Below are 24,897 nucleotides of genomic sequence, written 5' to 3'. Positions count from 1 at the left end.
ATGACCTTACTATTACTATTGAGGAAACTGAGGTGAGAGAGAGAGAGAGAGAGAGAGAGAGAATGACAGTCAGTCCTTGTGTCACTTAAATTCTCTATGCTTCTGTTTGCTCACATCTAAAATGGGGATACATAGGAGTACCTCCCCTGCAGACTGGTGTTTAGCAATAAATGGCATAATACATAAAAAGTTCTTAAGAGTGTGCCTGGTAGACAATAATATCAGCAAAAATCCAGCTCAGATATTTCTGCTCCAATTTGTTCAATGCCAGGAGCAAAGCCTCTGACCTCCTAGCTGGATCCCCCAAAAACCAGAGTCTTGGAATTGATTAATGAGAATTATCTGAAGACACAACCATGGACAGCATCCCCAGATGAAGGCCAAGTGTTCTCTTCAGCACCACGGACAACACCCCTGTCATCAACACCAGGGATCTGGCAAATGCATCCTGTGCACCCCAAACAGCCCAGAGCCAAGGTCAGTGTCAAACCCCTGGCCCATGCCAGGGTGACACTGAAAGCCTCTGTTCTCCAGCCAGTTACCTGCTCTGCTATTTGTAAGGCCCAGAATGGGCTACTTGTATTTCTATTTCCATTTGCAGTGTTTTATTCTAGAGGCCTGTTTTCCTATTTCTCACCCAGTGGTTGGGGTACCTCATGGAGGCTTCCTGGGGGTATTCAATTGGGAAAATTCACCTCCTTGGACCTCAAAAATCTACCAAGCCTTCTTCTCTTCCTCCTGGCCTCATTTCAGACACAAGCAGTGATGACCACTGGGCAGAGTGTCATGGCCAAGAGTGGCAGCAAGGGCCAGGCTGGCTGCCACCTCATCTCAAGGGCTGGGCTCACTGCCCACTGAATAAAGAGGAAGAGCATTTATGATCCTTCAGCCTGTCCCACTCCATCACTCATCCCTAGGGCCATCTTTTATTGGCTCCTTGCCCATTTGATGAGGGCTGGATTCCTGCCCTGACCACCTCTATCTCTGACCCCACTGGTCACTGTAATGGTCTCATAGAAAACATCTTGAACTGCCTTGGACCCTTCCTCAAGGACTTCCAGGGCTTCAGGTCAGCAGGGATCACAGCAAAGCCAGCAACTCAGTCTGTCTGAGACAGCAGGAGGGAAAATGAGGCACAAAAGAATACCAGTGTCCATCTCTTATAAATAGGAAGAAGGCCACCTCCACAGAGGTGTGAAAAAATGAGGTGGTATGTCCAGCACCCAGTCTGGTATACAATAGGGCTTAGTTAATGTCTGTTTCCCCTTCCCAACAAGGCAAATATAATAATGATGATGATGATGATGATGATGATGATGATGATCTCTACCAATACTGGGTGCCCACTATGTGCCAGGTAATGGGTCAAAGTCTTCAGGGATTGGAAAGGCAAGGATTGTTATACCCCTTTTGTTAATAAGGAGATCAAAGCTCAGAGGGGTCAAGAAGTCTGCCAAAGGTCACATAGCCAGGCAAGCGACAGAACCAGATCTCTACCCTCAAATTCCACGCTGCTTCCCCACTTCCAGGAGGTCTTAGATAGCTACAGTCACCCTTACTTGTCACCTGGGGGACCCAGCACAACCCATTTGCTGCCTGCCCACATCCATTGCTGTGAGGTCCATGCCAAGCTGGTTGGCACAGATACTGACTGAAATGTGTGAGGATGGAAGCAGAGTCCAGACCCCTCACCCTTCTGGGACCCCAGGGATATCTGAGGGCTCAGAAGCAGTCCTCTCTCACCCCTGCAGCAGTTGCCTCCTCAGCTAAGCTGGTGTCCACCCCAATTGCCTCTGCATAGTCCCCACACACAGAGAAGTAGGGCTCAGGAAGCACCCACCATCATCCCCCAGCCATCACTGATATTCCGCACAGGACCCATCATACCTGTCATACAGGTGAGGACACAGGCCAGGGGAGGGGATGGGACTTAACCCAGGATACATAAACATATGTGACCTCAGGACTCCAGACTCCTTCTCCAGTGCTCCCCAGACTGTGGCCTCAATGAGAGGCAGGAGCCACCACCACCACTTGTTCACTGCAAGGTCTCCAGCACCCATCTATAGGTCTGGTCTATAGAATTTTCTTTCCCACGTCTGTGGGGAGAGGCAATGTGTTACCTACTTTCTCTATCCAGTCCAAAGAACTTTGTATACAGTAGGCCCTTAATGAGTATTTCTTAAGTCATTTCATTCATTTAGTAACTATTTATTGAGTGCTTAATGTATGCCATGCACTGTTCTATGTGGGTGCTCACTCCACCACACAGCAGTAAGAAAACACAGACATAAATAAATGGACATTCCAATCCTGTGATGACACTGACTAGAATGGAATGAATCTACCTTTTTCCTTGTCTGTTTCCCTACTCACTGTGAATGCCATAGAATCTTCCCAACAGCCCCTGTGAGGTGGGCACTTTAAAGTGGATCCTGCCAGCTATTCTGCTTGTCATTCTTTTCTTTTGCCTAATTACTAGAAGCACCCAGTTAGAAATATTTACTTCAGCAGCTTCTCTTGCAGCTAGAGTGGCCATGTGACCACATCTGGCAAATGAGATGTAGGTAAAAGTCCACTGAATGAGGCTCCCAGGAAATCTATTGTTTTCCTGCTAAGAATAGAAGATTCAGAAAGTATGCAGTCTTTACTACCTTTGTCTTGCCTGGAATTCAGACACAATATGTGGAGGTGGAGCAGCCATTTCATAGCCATGAGAATGAAAGATACATGCTAAGGGTGGCAGAGGCCTGAGCCTTTGATCACTCACTTGAATTGCTGTACTGGCCAGAGCCAGTACTGCCTGCTTCTGGGGTCCTTGTTATATGAGAATAGCTTCCTGGGTGTTTATATCACTGTTACTCTCCCCCCTTCTATTACATGCAGCCGAATGCAATTCCAACTAATTCAGTATTATTATATCAGGTGAGGCTCAGAGAGATCAAGTGATTTTCCCAAAGTCACACAGCAGTTAAACAGATCTAGAATTGGCCTCTGGGTCTAATGCAGGTAAGCACATCAGCCTGTGCTCACTCCACCACCCTGCTGGCATTCCCACCTAGGAATGCAGTCCTAGGCTGCGAGGAAGCCCCTCCCTGCACCCCACAATTGGCTCTCCAATAAGACCCTTCCTGACCACTCTGGGTTCTGGTTCTAAGTTCCCCTGATGACTCCTCTCTTACCTGACTCCACCTCCAGCTCCACACAGGTCCAGATCCTCCCTTCAGTATGTACCTGTCTCAAGTCTTAGGGTTCTCTCAGATCCTGACCCCTGTTAAATGCTCTCTCCCTCATCCCTGTTCATTCACTTCTATCTGGTCCAGAATTCCTCCACTGATGGCCTCCAACAGAGTGCACAGAAGGTTCTTGGTCAATCTTTGCAGACAGGTCCCCTGGTTCTCATCTCTTCTCCACCAGGGTCCTGCACCCACCACCATTCCTTAAAGGCAGCTCTGGACCCAGCATTCAAGGCCTCTAGGATTTAACTCCTGCCACCTTCCCAACATTTGCTCTTGCTGTTCCCTCTGCCCCCCATCCTCAGACCACAGAGACGCCCGCTCTGACCATCCTGCCTTAAGCAGGTACCAACCACCACCGTCCCCTACCACCCCCTCTCTCAGTTCCTGGCTCTACTTGAGCACAACCTAGAATCTTGTTAATTTACTGTTTGTATATGTTTGTCATCTATACCCCTTCCCCCAAAAAGAACCAGAGCTTCTTGAGGGCAGGAAACATGCCCATATTTTCCATCAGTTTTCCCAGTTCCTGGCATGAGGCCCAGTACTCAAATTCAATCAGGAAGTGCTGAATGAAGCTCAAACTTGCTTCCCACACCTTCCTGCCACCCACTTTCTACTCTAGCCAAATAGAACTACTAAAGCTTCTCTGAACCCTCCTACTGCACTTGATGCCCAGAGTCTCCCTCCCAGCTCTGCCTCCAGCTGGGCCTACCTCTCCCTCCCGTCCATCCAGACCAAATTGTTCTATGTTGCATGGCCTCAGGATTCAAGCAGATGGGCATTCCAGATTCCAGCAGGGGTGAATGAAACTTTCGGACAGAGTGTGTGTGTGTGTGTGTGTGTGTGTGTGTGTGTGTACACACTGGGAAACTGGCCACCTATACTTTACTCTGGATGTGGCAGCCTCTAAATGTCCTTATTCATCCATTTCTGCCTCTGGTTACTCCTATTTGAGCTAATTTTGAAATGCCCCAGTATTCTCTACATAGCTACAGTTGTAAGAAAGAAGAAAAGAAAACACTAGTATTTACTGAGCTCCTACTATGTGCCAGACATTGTTCTAGGCCAAATAATAATGATGACGATAATGATGATAGCCCTAGTATTTACTGAGCACTTAGCATGTGCCTGACATCATCCTAAGGACTTTTAATTGGATAGACCCTATTATCCCCACTCTACAGATGAAGAAAAAGAGGCTCAGAGGGTTGGAGCCGCTTGTCCAAGGTCACAGAGACAATAAGCAGTCTTGAACTCAGGTCTCTCAATCTAAAACTTGCTCCTCTGCCAGGTTGAGCTGGGCAACACCCGGGTGTCTGGGAGTAGGGGGAGGAGGCACTGCAAACTCCTGCTGAATGAATGCAAAGCTGAAAGCCACGACTTCCTGACCAGGGGCTGTCCTGCGGTAAGACTGGGCTGGTAAACTTACCCTCATCTGCAAGGCTGTAGAACAGTGCTCCAGCCCCCAGGAGGACCAGGTCCGAGGAGTCTTGGGGTGGACGGAAGTCAGTGAGCCTGGGCTCCGCTTCCGTGGTTAAGGCTGAAGATTTTCCCAACAGCCAGGGCCAAATTTATCTGCCAATCCCCCGAAGAGCTGATTCCAGCGTCTGTCTGGAAATGTCAGCCCGTGTGGTTGGAGGAACACAGGGAGAGTTTTCCTCTAAATAGCAGGAAGCATATGGGAGGCGGATGGCACCAGCCGCCCCAACCTGCCAACTCTCACTCAAGCAGGAGCTAAAAGGGGCCCAGAAGGGTCTGGAATTCCTACCACCTCCTGGGGTGGGGGAGGAGCTGGAGACAGGGAGAGTGGCAATGAGAAGAGCCCAGAGCAGGCCCTGAAGTGCAGGTAGGCAGAAACACCTGACTGATAGACAGCAATCTAAGGCCCTTCAAATGGAAGCGACACACCCAAGAATTTAGCATAACATCAACAACAGTGATAACAGCCACCAAGGGGACAGGAGCACTTGCTGTGTGCCAAATCTGGGTTAAGCACTTTATTTGGATGATTTCACTTAAACTTTGCAACCAACTCTAAGATAGCGGCTGCTGTTTTCCCTATATTACAGATAAGGAAACAGGATCGGAGAAGGAAAAACATGAAATCAAAGAATCTTTGGGCTAGAAGGGAACTTCCAGATCCCCAGCTGAATCACATATACTCTACAGACTTTTCCATCAAGTTGTGGTGCAGCAGCTACTTGAATATTCCCAGTGATGGGGAGCTCATTACCATCCAAGTTAGCCCATCTGCAGAGAGCTTTTTGTATCCAAAAGGGTTTCCTAGTCTAAGCTGAAATCTCCTTCCCTAGAGCTTTTCCTGTGGGTGCCAGACTCAGACTCTGTCTCCCCCGACAGACACAGAAAGGCAGGGGGCAAGGCCCCTCCAGGTCTCCGATTTCTCTCTTCAGGTGACACACCCATTTCCTTGTTTACCCCTGCATCCCTCGCCATGGTAGTCAGATCAGCCCCCACACTGGTACTTACTTACTGTGTGCTAGGTGGCGTGCAGAGCCTCCCCAACACATACCCTCTTCTGACCTTCCTCACAATCCCTGGGGAGGTATTGTCATCAACCCCATTTTACAGAGGGGCAAATTGAGGCTCCATGAGGGGAAGCCACTTGCTGGTCATTCAGCAGGGGGATGGGGACACTGGAGACCCCACTGGGCTGCTGCTTTAGGTCTCATGAAAGCTGACGAGGTCGCTGCAGGCCTCCTTGGGGACTCTCTCACTGATACTAACCCAGGCTTTGCCAGGATTCACCTCGATACTTGTCCGCAGGGCCCCTAAACCCACGTCACCCCATCCCAGGATAAAACAACCCTCCCTTTCCCCTTCTATAGTACCTGCTAAGTCCCCACTAAGCACCCCACCAAGTTCCCACTTAGCACCTTGCTAAGCCCTGGTAAATCTCCCTGCCAACATGCCTTTCTATACCATCTGCATGGTCCTCCCCTGCCCACTGTCAGCCCCAACTGTCACCAGCCCAATAGAAGGACCTTTCTAACACCAAGACCTGTCCTGTCTTTGGCTCCCTTCCAATCCAAAGATCTCATGTAAACTTCCTGGCCCAGTAGTTGAGACCTTCCAAACTCTGATTCAACTGACCTCTCCAGCCTCTCCCCCTCACCCCATCCGCAACACCTGTGGCCTAAGAGCTTAGCAGGAGGCAGGTGAGATCTTGGCATAGCCCATTCCCCTACCTGGCTCACCCTCTGAGCTGTTTCTCCTGAAGAACTCCTATTCACCCCCCAAGACTCTGCTTAGAGGGGTAGAATCAATTTCTCTGTCCCAGGAGATCCCTGACTGATGGACACCTCCCTCTGATCTGACATGTATCACCTGCCCTCACTGATGGAGATGCCACTCCTTGGCTGAGCTGCCCTGGGCAGGGGCTGCTCTAATGCAGCTTTGGAGCCTGCTGTCTAGCACAGCGCCTGGCACATGGTAGGCGCTAATCAGTGTTTGTGGAGTGTGAGAGTGAATGAACAAATGGGGGCTGTGGGGCACAAGGAAGTCTTAGAGATGACCCATAAAACACGGCTTGTGCACGTCACAGCTCTGATTGTTTGACAAACAAAAAATGCTGCTGTCAAAATAAACAGTCATAAACATGTGATTAATGAAGATTTTGCTGGCTTCCTCCAAATGTAGGAAGATATCAGGGGATGATCTGGGATGGTTGGAGGTTCCAGGAAAAAAGTTGTCCAAGCCTCAATAGATGAAGTGACCAGGGCTTACCTACAGACAGGGTGGGAGATGATGAGGAGGGCCATGGAGGGTGTAGGGGTATAAGAGACTGAGTCCATGTCCCAGGCCCGCTTCTAGCTTGCTGTGTGTTGTTGTAAAGGTGGTTTGGCTTCTCTGACTTTTGATTTCTTGTTTGTAAAATACAAAGGAAATTTGGAGAATTGATTGAAGCAGATGCGTGTTGAAAAGTCTAAACACTGCCTCTGCAGTCAGGTTGATGTGAGTTTCTCCGTTCAGGGTCCCAGCAGGGGGTGCAGACCCCCAGGGCCTGTTGTCTTGGAATCCTCTAGCCTGAAAATACAGGCCCCTGCCAGCCCTCTGTCAGGTCGTTTGAGAGACAGAGAGACCTCAGTGTCAGATGGGAGGAAAGTGTTCCAGGTGTGCCTCCAGGTGTGGCAGGACTGTGTATTGGATCCTGCAAAGGAGCCTTCTAACCAGAGGTAGAAGGAATGGAGAGTGAGCTCCCCATCCCTAGGGGTATTCAAGCCATGACTGAACACCTCAGGACAGGAATTCCGACCCAAAGTGGCAAGGAATTTAGACCAGTAGATATCAACCTGACTCCTCCAAGGTTATGCTCTCAGTACCAGCCAGATTGAGCTTGCTGACACTTACCCCCTCCCACAACACCTCACAAAGGCTCCCCGCTGCCTTCAGGGTCAAGTCCAAGCTCTTACCATGGCATTCAAGGCCCCTGTGTTCCGTGCCTGTCACTGGTTGTTCCCTCACCACATGCCTAGGAGCCCCTGACACATTGTTTCTCCTGCCAACATTTTTCCTGTAGTCTTCTTGGCTACTCAGCTTAGTGTCTCCTCTTGTGGAAAGCCTTCCTTACTCTCAAGCTGGCTTTTGTGTTCCCTCAGCTCCAGCATGCACACCCACCTTTAGCCAACAGATAAATCATCTGTTGGCTCGTCTCTCTCCCTCAAAGACTGCAAGACCCTCAATGGTCCAGAGCAGGCTTTCACCCAGAGGGCCAATGTCCCCTCAGCTGAACTGACACTTTATAGAGATTCCGATGTTCTGATTCTGAGAGAGTCTAGAGCCGCCCCAGTGAACTTCTGACTACAAGATTTGGGCTCAGGATTGTTCAATAATTATATTATTTCTTCTGATTATGAAAGTTATGCATCTTGGGAAATTCAGGTAAGGATAGGAGGGGGAATTTGCTGTGTTTGGCCACTGTTTGGCCTCCTTTAGGCCACAGCCTACTTTTTTGTTTGGGTTAGCTACACTCATTCACCTTCCACTGGTAAAGTTCTGGTGGTACCGAGTCCCTTCCAGCTGAGGGTGGTGCATAGTCCCCAGCGGCCAATCAGAACAATTGATGGGGGTGGGCACATCAATTTGATTTATCAGCTTATCAATTTGATAAATTTATCAATTTGATAAATTTGACTTATCAAGGCCAACACTCAGTCCTTGGGACTTGTGTTTGAGCTCTCTAGGAAGAAGTCTTGCATATTCCTCTGGACAGGCATCTTATCACCTGTATGAGAGAGCTCTATAAGAACACAGGAACAACCCAGAGGAAGCAGAGTGAAAAATGGCGAGAAAAATCGAGTCCTGGTGACAGTGTCTGAGCCCCTGCATGCTTCTGAGCCTGACTTAACTCTGGACTTTACAATCTCAAGCCAATAAATTCCACTTTTGTTTAAATCAGTTTGGGCTGGGTTTCCTGTCACTTGTACCTGAAAAGTACCTGAATGATGCAAGCAAAAATATTAATAGAGCTCTTTCATATCTCACCATCCAGAGGAAGCTGCTGTGAACAGTTTGATTGCTGTCATTCAAATAGGGGTTTCTCTGGGCAGGAGTATGCATGTATTTCTATAAATTTTTTCTAACAAAAATGAGATCATACAATATACACCATTTTGTAACCTATTTTTCCCTCAACAATGCACCACGGACATGTTTCCAAGTCAACAACTATAGATCTGCAGCACTGTCTCTACAGCCACTGAGAATGCCATTGTCTGGCTGGACTGTAATTTATTTAACCATATCTTGCTGATAGATAACTGGGTAGTTTCTAATTTATTACCATCATCAGGAGAGGTTCAGTATAGTTACTTGTAAAATGCTCATGTTTGCTCTTGCTGGATTATTTATGAGTAAGATTCTGTGATTCCAAGAGTTTGACTTCACAACTGGAAGTTTCTCTACCTGAGATTTAAGTTTCTCTGAGTATCTATAAAGGTAGTGACTATCTTTCTGGCAGGTTTAGTGGCTACCAAAAAAGCAAATCCAGGGCTAGGGTGCCCCATAACAGCATCTCTGGGAAGAACACTCATTAACAGACATGCAAGTGAGTTGGTGGGAAGGTAGCCAGGGCTTGGGGATGGGGCAGGGGTACTGGCCTGAGGTCCAGCCAGCTGTGTGCACCCAGCTAAGCTCCCGACCTCCCTGTGCCTCATCTGCCAGCTTGGTCTGACTCTCAGTAACCATGGGAAGACACATGCCTAGGGGACGAGTCAACACTGAGAGTCCATGCAGGATGTAATGAGCACACAGTATATGTCACCTCTGGCAGTCACGGTGGTAACAGCAGCAGCCACCAGGGATGCAACACTGGGATTGTTCTAGTCCTCTACATGTTTGGTTTAAAAAACATTTTTTTAAATGTTTACTTATTTTTGAGAGAGAGAGAGGCAGAGAGAGAGAGAAAGAGACACAGAAGCAGGCTCCAGGCTCTGAGCTGTCAGCACAGAGCCCGAAGCAGGGCTCAAACCCACAAACTGTGAGATCATGACCTGAGCTCAAGTCATATGCTTAGCCAAATGAGCCACCCAGGTGCCCCATAGTCCTCTACATGTTTTAATTCACTAAAGCCCCAGAGCCACCCACTGATGCTATTCTTGTCTCTGTTTCACAGAAGGGAAAGCTTGGCCTCAGAGAGGGTGAGTGACTTGTCCAAGGTCATACAGCCAAGAAAGAGTAGAGCCAAGGTATGGCCCAGATCTGCTGATTCCCCAGCCCACGTCTTATCCCTTTTACTGCAATAGGTGGCAGGAGAGGAGAACTGCCTCAGGCAGGACAGTGGGGGCCCTAACCCCCTTGTTCCTCCCCACCAAGTCCTAACACTCAGGAAAGACTCCAAATCTAGAAAAGTATAAAGAAGACAGCAAAGATCTCCCATGTCCCCACTGTGAACAGTTTCAGAAACACATGTAGTTCTTACAAAAATGATATCATGCTGCCCATGCTGTTTTATAACCTCTTTTTTATTTTTCTTCAACTCTACAACAACTATGAAGTTCTTCCTGCAGCCGGGAATCTAGGGTCACAGCCCCATTTCTTTTTTTTTTTTTTTTTTTTTTTTTTTAATTTTTTTTTTCAACGTTTTTTAATTTATTTTTGGACAGAGAGAGACACAGCATGAACGGGGGAGGGGCAGAGAGAGAGGGAGACACAGAATCGGAAACAGGCTCCAGGCTCCGAGCCATCAGCCCAGAGCCTGACGCGGGGCTCGAACTCACGGACCGCGAGATCGTGACCTGGCTGAAGTCGGACGCTTAACCGACTGCGCCACCCAGGCGCCCCATCACAGCCCCATTTCTAACAGCTGCAGTGGGCGCCACTGTATGACTTCAGTAAACGGATTTAACTCGTCTCCTGGTGATGGACAAATGGGTTATTGCCAACTGTCCTTCCACTGTCAACAATGTTACAGTGAACACTCTCCAGCATGTCTGGATCCCTGTTATACTTCAGATCCCAGCTGAGAGGCCACATCCCTAGAGAGGCTGTCTTAGACTATTCCATGTCATTCAGGCCCCCTCCTTTGTTAATATTTACAATGTCACCATGCTAATTTCCTTCCCTGCACTGATGGAGTCTCTTCTTGTTCACTTGTTTGGTGATTGTGTAATATCTGTCTCTCCCCAAGGCGGTGTGCTCTCTAAGGGCACAGACTAGCAGGGACTAGCACTCAGTAAATGTCCTGGGAATGCAGGAATGCCTCTGGGGCTGGTGCCCTGTCTGCAGAGCAGCTACACCTGCTTCAGGGTTTGGAGACGCCTTCTGCCATGCCACCCTCCAGGCCACATCCCCAGTATCAGTTCAGGGACCCACAGATCTGCCTCAGAACTTGATTCCAGTCATGGGCTGCTTGGAGCGTCCATGCCAGGTGCCTGACGTGCCAGGACCCTAGCAGGGTTGTTCTGAAGATTAAGAAAGATAATGGATGTGCTTAGCACATAGTCGGTCTTCAGGAAATGGCAGTTTGGCCCCACAAGCAGTTAGTTCAGAGGCTGGGTCTGACCCTGTTTCACTCAGATGACCCCTTTTTACCTTGAATGATTCCTGGGTATGCCCTGGCCTATCCCTAGGGATGTCCCATTCCTGTCCCTCAACACTTGTTAAATGGCTAAATGCTCTGCTCTGACCCCACGTCAGTCTCCCAGACATACCTGTTGCCTACGGCCATGGACACCTGCCTGCCCTCCAAGCCTTAAAAATGAAAGAGGCACTGACACATGTCTGAGGAAAGGTGGAGGAACCCCCTGCCCTTTTGGGAGAACTTGGGGTAGTGATGCCCGAATCAGCCTGTCAGATTTCTCATCCCATCTCCCCCACCCAAGTGTTCTTTGACCCCATAGCAAGTAACTTTACCTCTCTAAGCCTCGATTTCCTTGTCTGTAAAATGGCCACAATAACAATCTGTGAGGATTCAAGGAGATGAGGTAAAATGTTTATTAGCAAAGAGCCTGGCCTTTAGTAAGTGCTCAATGAATATTAACAATTATTGTTATAATTGCTTTTTAACCTTTTGACAATGAAACATAATACACAGGGAAAGTGCACAAAACAAAAATGTTGACTGCAATAAATTGTCACAAAATAAAGAGTTGTGTAACCACCGCCTGGGTCAATGAATAGAATACTGCCTGCTCCTCAGAAACTCCTCCTGCCCCACTCCCAATCCTTAACCCCCAATCCCTCCTGCCCCCATCCTGCTCCACTCCCAATCCCATTTCTCCATAAAGCTGATCCTTTTCCAGACTCTTATGGTGCTGTCGCTATTATCGATAATAATAAGCACATAAAAAAATGTGTGGCTACTCTGCCCCGACCCAACCGGGCTCCCAGACCCCTGGCCGCCTCTGCCCTAGGCGTGGGGACTCCCCATCCAATTTCCTGACTGTGGCTCCAGCTCTTCTTTAAATAACCAGCTTGTTAGCAAAATAGCAGCAAGTAACACCTCCCTCGCTGCCACCCGAGCCTTCATCTTTCCTACGATGCTGACGGCTGCTCTCCCAACTCGTGCCAAGGAATCCCGTTCTCCGTCACTGGGCCCCACACACCAGGGGCTGCCGGCTACGTTCTTTTCTCAGTGGCCACAGTCCTGCCCCTCTGGCCACGCCTGGCCTGGGCACTGAATGGCAATCATTTTCAGGAAGGACTAGAATGTTGACAGATGGGCCCTCTGCCCCCCAGGTCCATGCCTCAGTCTCCCCATGCCTCAGCCCCCCACAAGGTCATTGGTAGTTTAGCCGAGATCAGAAGAAAACAAAGCACCTAGTGCTAGGCCAGGCACATAGTAATTGCTCAAGGAAATTCTTGCTGTGGTTTCAGTTGCTCCTGTTATATATTTAGTCGCTGGGGAGGACATGCAGGGCTTAGGGCATGACCAGGAGTGTTTGCAAATGATTAAATCCCACAGATATGCAGAACTCTCAGATCGAGATACCCTTATCGTTTCTTTTTCTGCAACAGCTTCTCAGCCAAAAGCAAGAGCTAGCTGTCTGTGGTCACTACGACAGGTGGAGGCCAGGCTAGGGGAGTTGGGGAGCAGCTACTTAATAGGGGCATTGCACAGTTATTAATAATAAGGCTGGCACCGCACGAGTGTGCGGTTCCTTGTTCTCGAAGAAGAAGCAATTCTACATACATTATATACAGCAAACTTCATGGGTTTTTTATTATCCTATGACATTTGCATATTATACATATTTACGAGTCTTTTTCCCTCTCGCAACTATCCCATCAGGGGGGCTGGGCAGCTCTTGGCAGATAAAGAGAATTGAGACCAGAGGGGTCGGCTGTCCCGCTGACCCCAGTGGACTGCAAGCTCTCTGGGATCGGCAGGGACCAGCAGCTGGCCAAAAGGCCAGTGGGCTCCTGGGTGGAGGGAGGGGAGAGTACCTTCCCTCCTCTCCCTCTTTCTTCTTTCCACAACTGCTCACTCTGTAACCATTATGGGCCAGGCATTGTGCCAGCTGCTGGCTGTCCACTGGGGACTGAAGCAGTTCTATCTCAAGTTGGAGGAGCTTAGGCCAGACAAGGAGGCAGATCATAAACCAACGGACCCATGCTGAGTGGTGGTGGGCAACCCCGGGCAAGCCCCTTGAGCGCCTATGAGCCTCAGTTTCCTCATATGTGAACAGCCTTGGGAGGTGGAGGGAGGATGAGATGCAAGAACGCAGCGAGTGTCAGGCGCTGTGGCCGGCACTGAGTGGGAGCATGCTGTTGGGATCGTCTTTGTGTGAAGGACGATGGGACCAGGTGTGGACAGGCTGTGGCGTCCTCGGATGGATGGTCAGAGATGATGCAGGGTGCTGCACCTCATCCCATTTTGGGGTCAGGCAAAGTGGGGACTGGAGGGGTATGGGTGGAACAGGTTAGAGGGGCGAGAACAATGGGGCTCCCCGAGACTCAGGAACTCTGATGGCCTCACCTCAGCCCCTCTGCAAGCCCTAGAACTTCTGTGGCTTCCAGAATGGCTCACTGCTCCCTTTCCCTTCCTGAGCCCATGTCACCAACTGCCCTAGCCTCTTAGGTGTGGTAAGCGCTGGCCTTTGATGTGGACAGAGCTGGGCTTGCTGTGCATCCTCAGGCAAAAAGGTTCCCTTCTCCGAGGCTGTTTCCTCTGTAAAACAGGCACAATCACTGTGCCCACCTGCTGGGGTGTTGGGAGGACTGAATAAGACAAGCAGTTAAACTATAAATTGAGCCCAGACATATAAAAGCTCTCACTGAGGTCCCTTCGCCAGCATGTGGGCGCCACTGGGTAGAAGGCTGGGCATCTCCCAACTGTGCAGAGCGTGGGTGGGTGGGTGAGCAGCCCTGATTCTGTGTGCCCAGCCTGCGGACGCAGTTACTTACCAACCAGGGAGCTACGTGCAGAGGGAAAATGGGAACCAGTCGGGAACCAGCAGGCGTCACCTCGGGAGCAGGCACTGGACCAATGGCTGGCACACACATCCCTCTGGGCACTCAATCAGAGGTGTTGGCGGGAAGCAGCGTGGGACAGGGGCTCCCTGGCACCCAGAGAGACCAGGTTCTGGCCACTCAGCACCTGGCAGAGGGAGAGGCACCAGCGTCTGTAGGAATGGGGGAGAATGTCAATGAGGAGGCGCCCAGGATAATCCCTCCACCCTGAAACCCCTGGACTGGCCTTGGGATCTCTGGAGAGGGAGACACCATGGAACAATCATCACAGAAACCCAAGTGTTTGCACAACACTACATTTTCCAAAGCACTCTGGCATCCCAGCTCACACGGGCCCCCACATTGTTTTTCAGAGGCATATTTACATGTCATGCATATTTACGATGCCTTTCCCACCACCCACAGAATCCTCACAGCAGCCAGGAAGCCGGGGTTCCAAAGGCTCCAATCTTCCCCACCACTGTCTTGCTTCTCCCTCCTTTTCCCTGGGTGGGGGTAGAGGGGAAAGGGGCTGGAATCACACAGTCCTGAGTTTGAATCCCAGCTCAGCCCCTCACTCACTGGGCAAGCACTGGCAGGTGCCCCTTTCTGAGCCTCAGTTTCCCCACTTGTCAAGTGGGAATAAGAGTGCCTCCTCTGAAGGCTGCTATGAGGATTAGGAAGGTAACTGCAGACAGAACACCTGGCCTGGCATATGTGCCTGATGGAGATTTCATAGAGGCTTTGTCCCTGTCCCCTGCACTCAGAGCAGGAGGCCCTTCATGACATCACTGCCCACCACCTCCCACATAACACGTCTTATGCAAGAGGCAAAGGGAAGCCAGGTGTCCCTCTCCACCCACCTCTCCTGAACAGGTGCTCCTGCTCCTGCTTGGAACTTTAAATCAGCAGGAACCAAGCCCTCTTGAGAGAAGGAGAAGGCACCTCCATCCCCACTCACCCCCACCCCCCACCCCCAGAACCTCTTGGCTACCTTGGAGGCCTCCGTGGAAGCTTTTGCCCTCGGCCCTCTCTTTCTACAGGCGGAGAAACCGAGACAGAGGAAATTGGGCTGATGCGGGGGCACAGAATCCAAGTGGGGCTGGGATCTGAACCCAAGCTTTCCACCTCAGCCCTGAGAGGGGAGATGCACGGGTCAATTCACAGTAGGAATACAGAGTAGGAATACAGAGATAGGGCCAGCTGATGGTGGCGAAGGGTCACCTTTCTCTCCTGGTGACCCTAAGGACCTGGAAAGTCCTCATAACCTCCCTGTATCTGCATCCACTCTGTGCCAAACCCATAACATGCTTGACCTCCTTTGTTCCTCACTACAGCCCTATGGTGTTATCCCTGGTTTTCAAAGGGAGAAACTGAGGCTCAGAGAGCTTCAGGAATTACCCATGGGCACACACTGAGGAAGAGGCAGGGCATCCAATTCTAAGACTCAGCACTCAACCCCAGTGCTGCCCTGCCTCCCCCAGTGGAAAAATCACCAATCAAGAAAAACAGGCGTAACTGGATGAAAAATGTTTAAGTAGTAGAAAAAGAAAATACCAAACTCCAAAAAAATTCTGAATTAGTGGATACAAATTCTTAAAGATGCATAAAAGATTTCAAGACATGCCATGGGGCGTGAAAATTGCCAATGCATGGAAATGCAGTGTTTGGGAGGATGCCTTACGGACCACGTTGTCACTTTTAGCCAAAATCAGCCAGAGCCAAAGCAGAAGGAAAAGAAGTGATAGCAGAGGAAGGTGTCCTGTGGAGGGCAGCGGGGCAGGGACCCCAATCTGGGGGTTCCCCCCACTTCTTTGCTGCAGGACCAGAGCAAGTCTCCTCACAGATTCGCCATTCACAACAGCTAGGAGAAACACACAGGACAGTGTCTCAGGTCCCTGCCAGCTCTGATGGTATTCAAGATTGGGACTTCCAACGGGGCTGAACTTCGAGAACATCATGTTAAGTGAAAGAAGGCAGTCACAAAAGACCACATAGCATATGACTTCACTTATACGAAATGTCCAGAACAGGCAATTCTGTAGGGACAGAAAGTAGATTAGTGGTTGCCAGTGTGGGGCTTGGGAGGGGGTAAGGGCTAAGTGGTTCATGGTTTCTTTTTTGGAATGATGAAAATGTTCTAAAATGGATTGTGGTGATGGCTGCATAGCTCTATGAATATACTGAAAACCATCGACTTGTTCACTCTAATTGGGTAGATTGTATGGTATGTAAAGTCCATCTCAATAAAGCTGTTACAACAATCCAACACTAACAGATTCGGCAACTTCCAAATGGGCAGCTGTCCTCTGGGAACCTGCAGGCCCCTCAGGGTTCTTCCACTATGGCCTGGGAAACCAGGGAGTATTTTCCCAAGAAGCCCCCCAGAACCCTCCAGACCCTCTATCCCAGAGGCCTTTGCACTTCACATCCACTTTCTCCAGGAAGCCCTCCTTGACCTCCCAGCTATGTCAGGTCCCTGGTTACTGGCTCCTAGGGTTCCCTGGGTTTCTCCTTCTCACCACTTAGGCTGATATGAGAAAAACACTTCCACGATTGCTGGCTAACACTGCCTCCTCCATCAGACTGGGAGCTCCATGAGGGCAGGGCCATCATCATTGGTCATCACTATCAAGAGGGCAATGCCTGGCATACAGTGGGTGCTCCAGAAATGTTTGCTGACTGAATGACTCAACATTCCAGATCCTATGAAGCACGCCCGGCTTCCAGTCCTGGGACCACCACATTCTGGCTGAACGATCTTGGGCAAGTCATGTAACTTCCGAGAGTCTCAATGCCTCTTTCAGAGAGAATGTGTGATGGCATAAAGGGATAATGGACATGGAAAGTACTTTATGAAGTGGCTCCTCCCACAGCTGCCCCTATTTCAGTTGAAGGAACCCACTCAGGCCCGAGCCTCTCTGAACACCTCTCCTTCCCTTACCCCCCGCATCCAAGCCATCAGCAACTCCTACCGGATCTCCCTGCACAATATATCAGGAAGCTGACGCACCGGTTGCTCTGCTCCCACCACTGTGGACAGAGCCATCATCATCTCTTGACGGGATTATTCATGCCCTCTCTTGTCTCTTGTTTCTGCCCTTGCTCCTGACACAGAAGCCAGAGGAATCCAGTTAAAACACAAGTCAGACCCTGCCCCTCCTCTGCTCTAAGCCCTCCACGGCCTTACTTTACCTCAAGTAAAAGATGACGGCCACAGATGCCACAGATGACCCCTCCACCACCTCCAATTCTCCCCTTTCCTCCCTGCCCACTCCCCTTGCCCCAGCTACGCTGGCCACTAGGCTGTTCCCCAGAGATATCAGACATATTCCTGCCTCAGGGCCTTTGCACCTGTTCTTTCTCTGCCTGGAATGTTGGTTGCCCAGATGTCTGCGAGTCTTACCCCCTCACTTCCTTCAGGTCTTTACTGAGACCTGACCTTGTCAATGAGATGCAGTTCAGCAGAGTGGGTAAGACTTTTAATGGAAGAGCATGGGCTTGAGGTAAAAATCCAGGCTCTGCCAGGTGCACCATTGAGAGACCTTGGGCAAGTTTCTTAGCTTCTCTGAGACTCAGTTGCTCATTTCCAAAATGGGGGTAATTACACCTTCCTCATAAGGCTGTTGTGAGGCTTCCATGAATTCGGTGAGTGCAGACTGCTTGTGTGCTATCATCACCCCCATCTGCTCCACCTAACATGCCCAGTGCCTGGCCCACCTGCTCTGTTGTTCTCCTTGCATGCGTCACTATGTAACGGGGGATGTGAACAAGTAAGCTACCCTGATTACTGCCTGCCCCTGCCACTAAAATGCTGGCTCCCACGGGGCAGAGAGTTTGCAGATTCGGTTTATTGCCAGGTCCCCAGTGCCTAGCCCAGCACCTTGTGTGGGGTTGCTCATTGAAGACTTCACCCAACAAATATTTTCAAGGCTGAATAAATATGTATTGACCAAGTGTCGCAAGCTCTGGGTTTCCCTGTCACAGACATTTCTGTCTCCAACCCAGCCTGTCCGTCAGAGCTCCAGGTCGACACAGGCAAATTCCTACCAGCAGCTCAGCCTGCGGCCTTGTGTGGACCTCAGTGTATGGGTCCATGGCCCTGTTTGTGACCTTCCCTGGGAACCTTGCTCTCTTCCAGCATTATCTAACTTGGTACCTGGAACCAGCTAACCCTCTTCCCACACCTCTTCCTCCTTCTCTCTCACCTCCTTGTATGTAAAACACTAGACCATGTCCTATTTGTTTTGGAAACCTCCTAAACATCTCTCAAAACCCCTTCCCTTTATCCCAAGTCACTGCCTGTCCTGGCCACCATGATATCTGGTTCAGCCCGCTGCACCTCAATTCATCTTCTGTGCTGCAGCCACGAGGATCTTTTCAAACCACATGTGGAAACAAATGAAAGCCTGCTCTGCAAGCCTGAGAAGCCAAAATCCTCATTGACTCAAAAAACAAACCCACCGGGACTTTTCAAAAGAATTCACCTCAGGGTTCCTCAAATAATGAAAGGCCTCCCTCAACCTTGCCACCCCAGGCCCAGGTAAAATGGCATTTGTTGTACAAAAATTTAATTTACCAAATGGATTTGCAAGGAACCTTTTAGCTCAATACATATTTGTAGAGTTGAATTGAAATTAAAAAAAAAGTTTAAAAAAAGCATTTATAAAGTCCCACATGCACTGGGGGCTTTCCACACTCCCATGTCTTATTTTCTGCTCTCAGCAAACCAGGCAGGTCTTACTGATTCCAGTTTCCAGATGAGGCAACTGAGGTCCAAGAATGGAGGTTACTTGCCCAAAGTAACACAGTTCCCAGATTCCAACCGCCCCCCCCCCCCAAGTCCTCCCAGGCTCCAGCTGGGTCAGCTGGGTCCAGAGAAGGGAGGTTACTTGTTCAAAGTAACACAGTTCCAGATTCCCCCAGTCATCCCAGGCCTCAGCTGGGCCAACTGGGCCAGAGAGGCGGGCATGTTGGCCAGGCTAGAGAAAAGGTGCTGACCCCCGTGTTCTCTAGCTGACTGCCACAGGCTCTGAGGCCCTCAGAGCACATGATCATTACTTGTTCATTTCCTGCTCCCTGCCTTTGCCTGAGTGGTCTCCCTGCTCAGGGTAACCACTCCCCCAGCCAGTCAAAACCAGCTTGCCACCCTTCACAGTCCACTTCCAGCACTGAATCTCCTGCTTGCACTCCCTCCTCATCGGCTGCCCTGAACACATCACCTGCAATGATTTGTGGACGTTTCCAACATGGCAGCACATGTGTCCCTCCTGGCTCTTCCACCGCCAGGGACCATGGTTCCTCTGCTTCCTCAGACAGCTTGACCTCCAACCCTCAGTCATGAGTCCACACTGACTTCCCCAGTCTTTCTGTGCAGCCTGACTTTGCCCTTGAACCTGACCAGGGCTCATCTCCCCAGCTGTTTCCAGAACCTTCTCTCCATAGACTCCTCATGCCCTCATGTCCAAAATGGACCTCATCACCTTTTCTTCTAAACCATTCCTCCCTGATGATGGCAGGATCTTTCCAAACCCCCAAGCTAGAAACTTGGACATCACTCTGGACCCTTCCCTGCCCCTCAGCCCTCCCAAGCCTTGTTGATTCTGCTCCAAAATGTCTGTTAAACCACTGCTTCTCTCCATGCCCACTGCTCTGTACTATATTCAGGCCCCATCCCCCATCAGGGCATCTGAGTACAAGCCACTCATCCACCCACACACCCATTCATGCCACCCACTTTCCCAACCATTCATCTATCTACCTGCCCCTGACTCACCATCCATCCATTCTAGCCATCCCTCCATCTACTCATTCACCCACCCACCCACCCATCCACCATCCATAATTTACTGAGCCCTCCAGTGCTTCAAGCCACAAGCTTGAAGGTGGGTGGGCACTATGACCCAAGGATGACTTAGACTCAGTCCTTGGCCTCCGGATGCTCACATCAGAATAGGGTCTTGAAGGGGGAACATGACTCTGTAGAGGGTAGAGGGAAGGTGGAGAGGGCATCTAGGTCGAGGGATAAACAAAGGCATAGACAGAGGAAGGAGACAGCTAGGGTGTCTGAGAAACTTGACCAGACAGGTGGGGAACAACAGAGGTGGAGGCAGAAGGGCCAACTGAGGCTGGCTCTGCAAGGGCCTTCCAGACCAGGTAAGGAGTCTGTACTTTATCCAAAGCACAGACTTGAGATACACAGCCTGGTCAGACCTTAGCCAGCTCTATCACGCAGTAGTAGCTGTGAACTTGAACAAATAACCTCAGTGTTCCTCATCTGTAATATGGGAATAATGATATACCTATTACAAAGGACTCAATGAGGAGTAAATGAGTTAATGCATACACATGTCTCTTAGCATAGCGCCTGGTATATAGAAAAGGCTTAGCAAATATCATTTCTATTATTGCTCATATTATTACTAATTAATATCCTCCAGCCAGCTGGTGGACAAAGGAGTGCTCTACAGAGAGAAAGTACATGCTAATGTAGACTGCAAAGCCTCCTCCTCAGCAGCTGGAGGTTCTGGAATGAATTGCCTCTGCCCAGGGTTTCCCAAGTTCCCGCCAGCCACAGCGTCACCAGCTCTCACCTTGCCTTCCTCTTTGGACCACCTCCAGTCAACCATGCCTGTCATTGCCCCAGACCGGCTCCCCGTGCCCTGATGAACCTCAACATGCCTTGCTCCTCGCTTTGAGGAGCATGGGCGGTTGAACTCTAACCTCTAAGGGCCTGGGGGGCTTCCCTGCTGAAAGCTTTCTGACACGTGCAGCCTGTCCGCTCTCTCTGGCAGCTCTAGGGGACCGCTCCTTGCCTTTGCTTCAGTCTGCACAAGTAAATGGCTGAGCAGGGATCCAAACTCTGGTTTGCCAGTTTCCAGAGCCCCAGCTCTCTCCCTAAAATCTTGGAAGCCCCCGCCCCCCCAAATCATCAAGGCCCAAGATAATGCATGGACATGAACTTTTAAGGTACCAAGGAGTGTGTCCAGTAGAACTGTGTAACGATAGAGATGTTGTCATGTGCACTGGCCAACAGTAGCCCCAAACTACATGTGGCTACTGAGCACCTCAAATGTGACTAGCACAGCTAAAGAACTGAATTTTTAATTTAATTTTAATAGCCACATGTCCCTTGTGGCTTCCCTATTGGCTAGCACAAGACAGCTATTAGCCTCCTCGCCCTGAGACTACATTTCCAGACACACACACTTCTTGAGCCAGAGCTCATAAACCATTTTGTCACTTCGTTAGAAAGATTTCTACCGTGTACCACATAGTCCCTGCTTTTACAAACTGAGGCTATCCAGCATCCACAAATTAATTGCGTCTTTACAATTCAAGGTCAATCAAGAACTAGTTGCTGAACTCCTGCTCTGGGCCAGGCACCAAGCCAGATGTGGAAGACTGACACATTTGTCTCTCTCCCCAAGGAGCTCAGTCTAGTTGGGGGACCTGTCCTACATTAGGGTCTGTGACAGAGCGGATAGATGCAAGGACAAGGTTTACACATAATCTGGAGAGACATGAGGACAGAGCTACTGACTTAGTGGAGGAGTCTGGGAAGGAGTCCCTGGGAGGAGGGGACATTGACCTGGTGTCCTGACACTTTACAGTTGTAAGGTACCTTCATATCCATGGTCTCATTTGTGCCTCACTAGAGCCCCAAGAGGCAATTGGGCCTGGCCTGGATTCTGCTTTTCTGCGCACTTGATTCACATCCGCACACACTTCTGGGATGGGCACTGAGTGTGGGGTACAGCCCTAAGCCCTGAGAGGTGGAAGCCAAGACCCCCACAATGAGTGACAGCAGAGCTGATTCAGACTCCCAGGCCACTGTGCCCCTGATTCTTCCACCGTTGCTTCTCCAGAGGGTCCACCCACGACCCAGCCAGCTGGCTCTGCAGGGGCCTTCCAGACCAGGTAAGGTTGGATTCAGTCAAGGAATTGAAATCAGATATTCCCCAAATCCTCTGAAAGTCCAGTTTCGTGAACCCTCAAACTTTCTAGCAGCTCTGATGGGACCCAGAAGCCCCCTCGCTGGCCATCTGGCCTCTCCTTGGCCCTCGAACTTCTGGAGGCCATAAAGACCTTCATTTTAATGACATTTCCCTGTAATCCCTTCCTTTTTATTTAGCACCCTCAGGGCCCATGTGCACCTGCCCTACTTTTCCTTTCTCTGATTCCTTCTCCAATCTCAGGGTTGGTTCATTTTGTGCTTCTTAGGAGGAGTTTCTCTGCACTCCCTGCAGACACTCCTGCCTATGGGGGCCCAGGCAGTTCCAGCCCTGCCATGCCCCCTTGTTAACACTGAGTCCAGATGGTCCCTCATGCAAAGCCTCAACTGGCATGGAGCCCCTTGGATTCTTCACAGCACCTTTGAAGCAGAAGGCAGGGACACTGTGCCCCACAAACACTTCTTGAGCCCCTAGTTTGTGTGTGGCCCCAAGCTGAGCCAAGCTGAGAGTAAGGAGGTGAATGAGTCAGTGGAAGCTGCAAATATGTAAACAGCACAGCAGTCCAATATGACAGGATCGGCCCTGGAAGGAGGCCCAGGGGGCTCCTAGGGGTCTTCACCAGCCTGACTAGAAAAATATCAAAACGGAGGTGAGATTCAGGTGGGGCCTTGGAGGATGCACAGGTGTCTACTAGGTGGACAAAGTGGGGAAGGGCACTGGTGGCAAGAGGAAGAGGGACAGAGCATATGGTTTCGGGGGGACTGTGAGGAACTCTATACAGGTGGTGGGCTGGTCCATGTGCTCTGGGGAAGAACAGGAGGAGGGGAGGGGAGCCAGGGCTGGAAACGCAGGTTGGGGCCCGATCACGAGGGTCCTGCAATGCCAGTCTGTGGAGTGTGGCCTTTACCCTGGGAGCAGTGGGGCACCCCAGGGCTTGGCAAGTTTGAGTGGGAGAAAGATCACCCAGAAGCTATGTGGGGCGGCCTAGAGGTGGCTGATGTGGTCCAGGTGATTGCTGATAGTGGTCTACCTAGGGCAGGGGCACTGGGGCTGGGGGCCAGCAGACAGAGGCAGGAGATATTTAGATTATAAAACCTATCAGATTTGAGGCACCTGGCTGGCTCAGTTAGAAGAGCATATGACTCTTGATCTTGGAGTTGTGAGTTCAAGCCCCATGTGGGGTGTAGAGATTACTTAAATAAATAAAACTTAAAAAAAATCATTCAGACTTGGGGCTGACTAGATGTGGAAGATGAGATAGAGAGAGGAGTCAGGGATGACTTCTAGGTTTCTGTCCTGAGTGACTGTGGGGATATATTGAATACTAAGCTTCTGGCTGCAACACTGTAAATATTTTGGGCTTGTGGGCCATTTGGTGCACCAAAGCTGTCAAAGACAAATGGGCATCTCTGTGTTACAACAACAATTTTTTTTTTTACAAGAATAGGTTGGCCATGGCCAGAGTTTGCCAACCTCTGAACTACAAACAACAACAACAACAACAACAACAACAACAACAACAACAACAACAAAAGCCACCTTAAGCTGGTTTTAACAATAAAATGGATTAACCCATAGAATTGAAAAAGTCTAGAATTTTGGTGGACTTCAGGCACAGTTCAGTCAGGGATCCAGCTCTGTTTCATTGATATTTTCTCAATCCAGTCCTTTGCCATGTGTCAGCTCCATCTTAAGGCTGGCTTCCCCCATGCACACAAAATGGCTACAGTTGTTCCAGACAAATCACACCACCAGGAGCATGAGGAAGGATTGCTCTTCCAACCCAAGTCCTAAGAGTTACTCTGATTGTACTGTCTTACTTAGGTCACATGCCCATGCAGGAACCAATCACTGTGTCTGAGATATGGGACACACTGATTGGCTTAGCCTGGGTCACATGCTCTATTCCCAAGGGGGGAGATAGAATCAGTTTCCCTTAAACTACATAGCTCCTCAGTGAAAACTGGGGTCTGATGGGATGGTGGAGTAAAGGAATGCAAGAAAAACGTAAGCCTATGTCCCCTGTGAAAATTCATAAAGGGAAAGAAACCTGACTAAGGTGGAGTTGGGAGGTGAGAAGGAGGATCTATACCACTCCATTTGAATTTAAGGGAAAATGGTCAATTATAGACCCCAACAGAAGAATCATCAACAGGAAAGAATGTTCAATGACATTTTCCTAACAGGAAAAGATGTACATAGAATCTCCTACCAGAAATTCACCGCCCCTGCAAGTCAGCCCATGAGAAACCATCATCACCCCGAACTCCTGCTTTTCTCCAATGGGTTTTCACTCAGAACAACCCCTCCAAACTTCCTCCTCCTTCTCCATAAAATAATGTTCCTGTCTTTTGTTGGACTTGCCTATGGTTTTGCCATAGCTTGCATATCCGAATTGCAATCCTCTGCTCTTCCTGAATAAACCCATTTTTGCTGGTAAATGACTTTTATTTTTAAGGTTAACACTCTACATAAAGACTTATAGGCAAATGCTCATAACAGCATCATTCCTAATAGCCAAAATTTCAAATGCCCATTAACCACTGAATTATATATAGATATTATGTTATATACGTATTATGTGTGTGTGTGTGTGTGTGTGTATATCTTCATAAACATGGACTATTACTCAGCATTAAGAAGGAATGAAACACTGATATGTGCAATGACAGAGATGGACATAAAAACCAATATGCTGAGTGGAAGAAGCTAGACAAAAAGACTACGCATATGTTTCCATTTAAATAAACTTTCTGGAAAAGGCAGAGTCAAAGAGACAGAAAGCAGATCAGTGG

The 24,897-nt window shown here is 49.6% G+C and overlaps 1 protein-coding gene across 7 annotated transcripts in view; it reads right to left on the bottom strand.

The window, feature by feature from the left end:
• The window catches only part of DLGAP4 (DLG associated protein 4), a 200,491-nt gene that overhangs the window by 127,044 nt on the left and 48,550 nt on the right, over positions 1-24,897 (bottom strand). For all 7 annotated transcript variants that reach the window (XM_058685498.1, XM_058685501.1, XM_058685502.1 and 4 more), the window contains exon 2: positions 14,103-14,320. The gene's annotated coding sequence lies outside the window, so the exon portion shown is untranslated. The remainder of the gene's footprint in view (positions 1-14,102; positions 14,321-24,897) is intronic.

The sequence above is a fragment of the Neofelis nebulosa genome, chromosome 9, assembly GCF_028018385.1.
Source record: "Neofelis nebulosa isolate mNeoNeb1 chromosome 9, mNeoNeb1.pri, whole genome shotgun sequence".
Classification (NCBI taxonomy): domain Eukaryota; kingdom Metazoa; phylum Chordata; class Mammalia; order Carnivora; family Felidae; genus Neofelis; species Neofelis nebulosa.
Note: the sequence above shows the minus strand (reverse complement) of the source record. Positions and strands in the feature narration are given on the sequence as shown.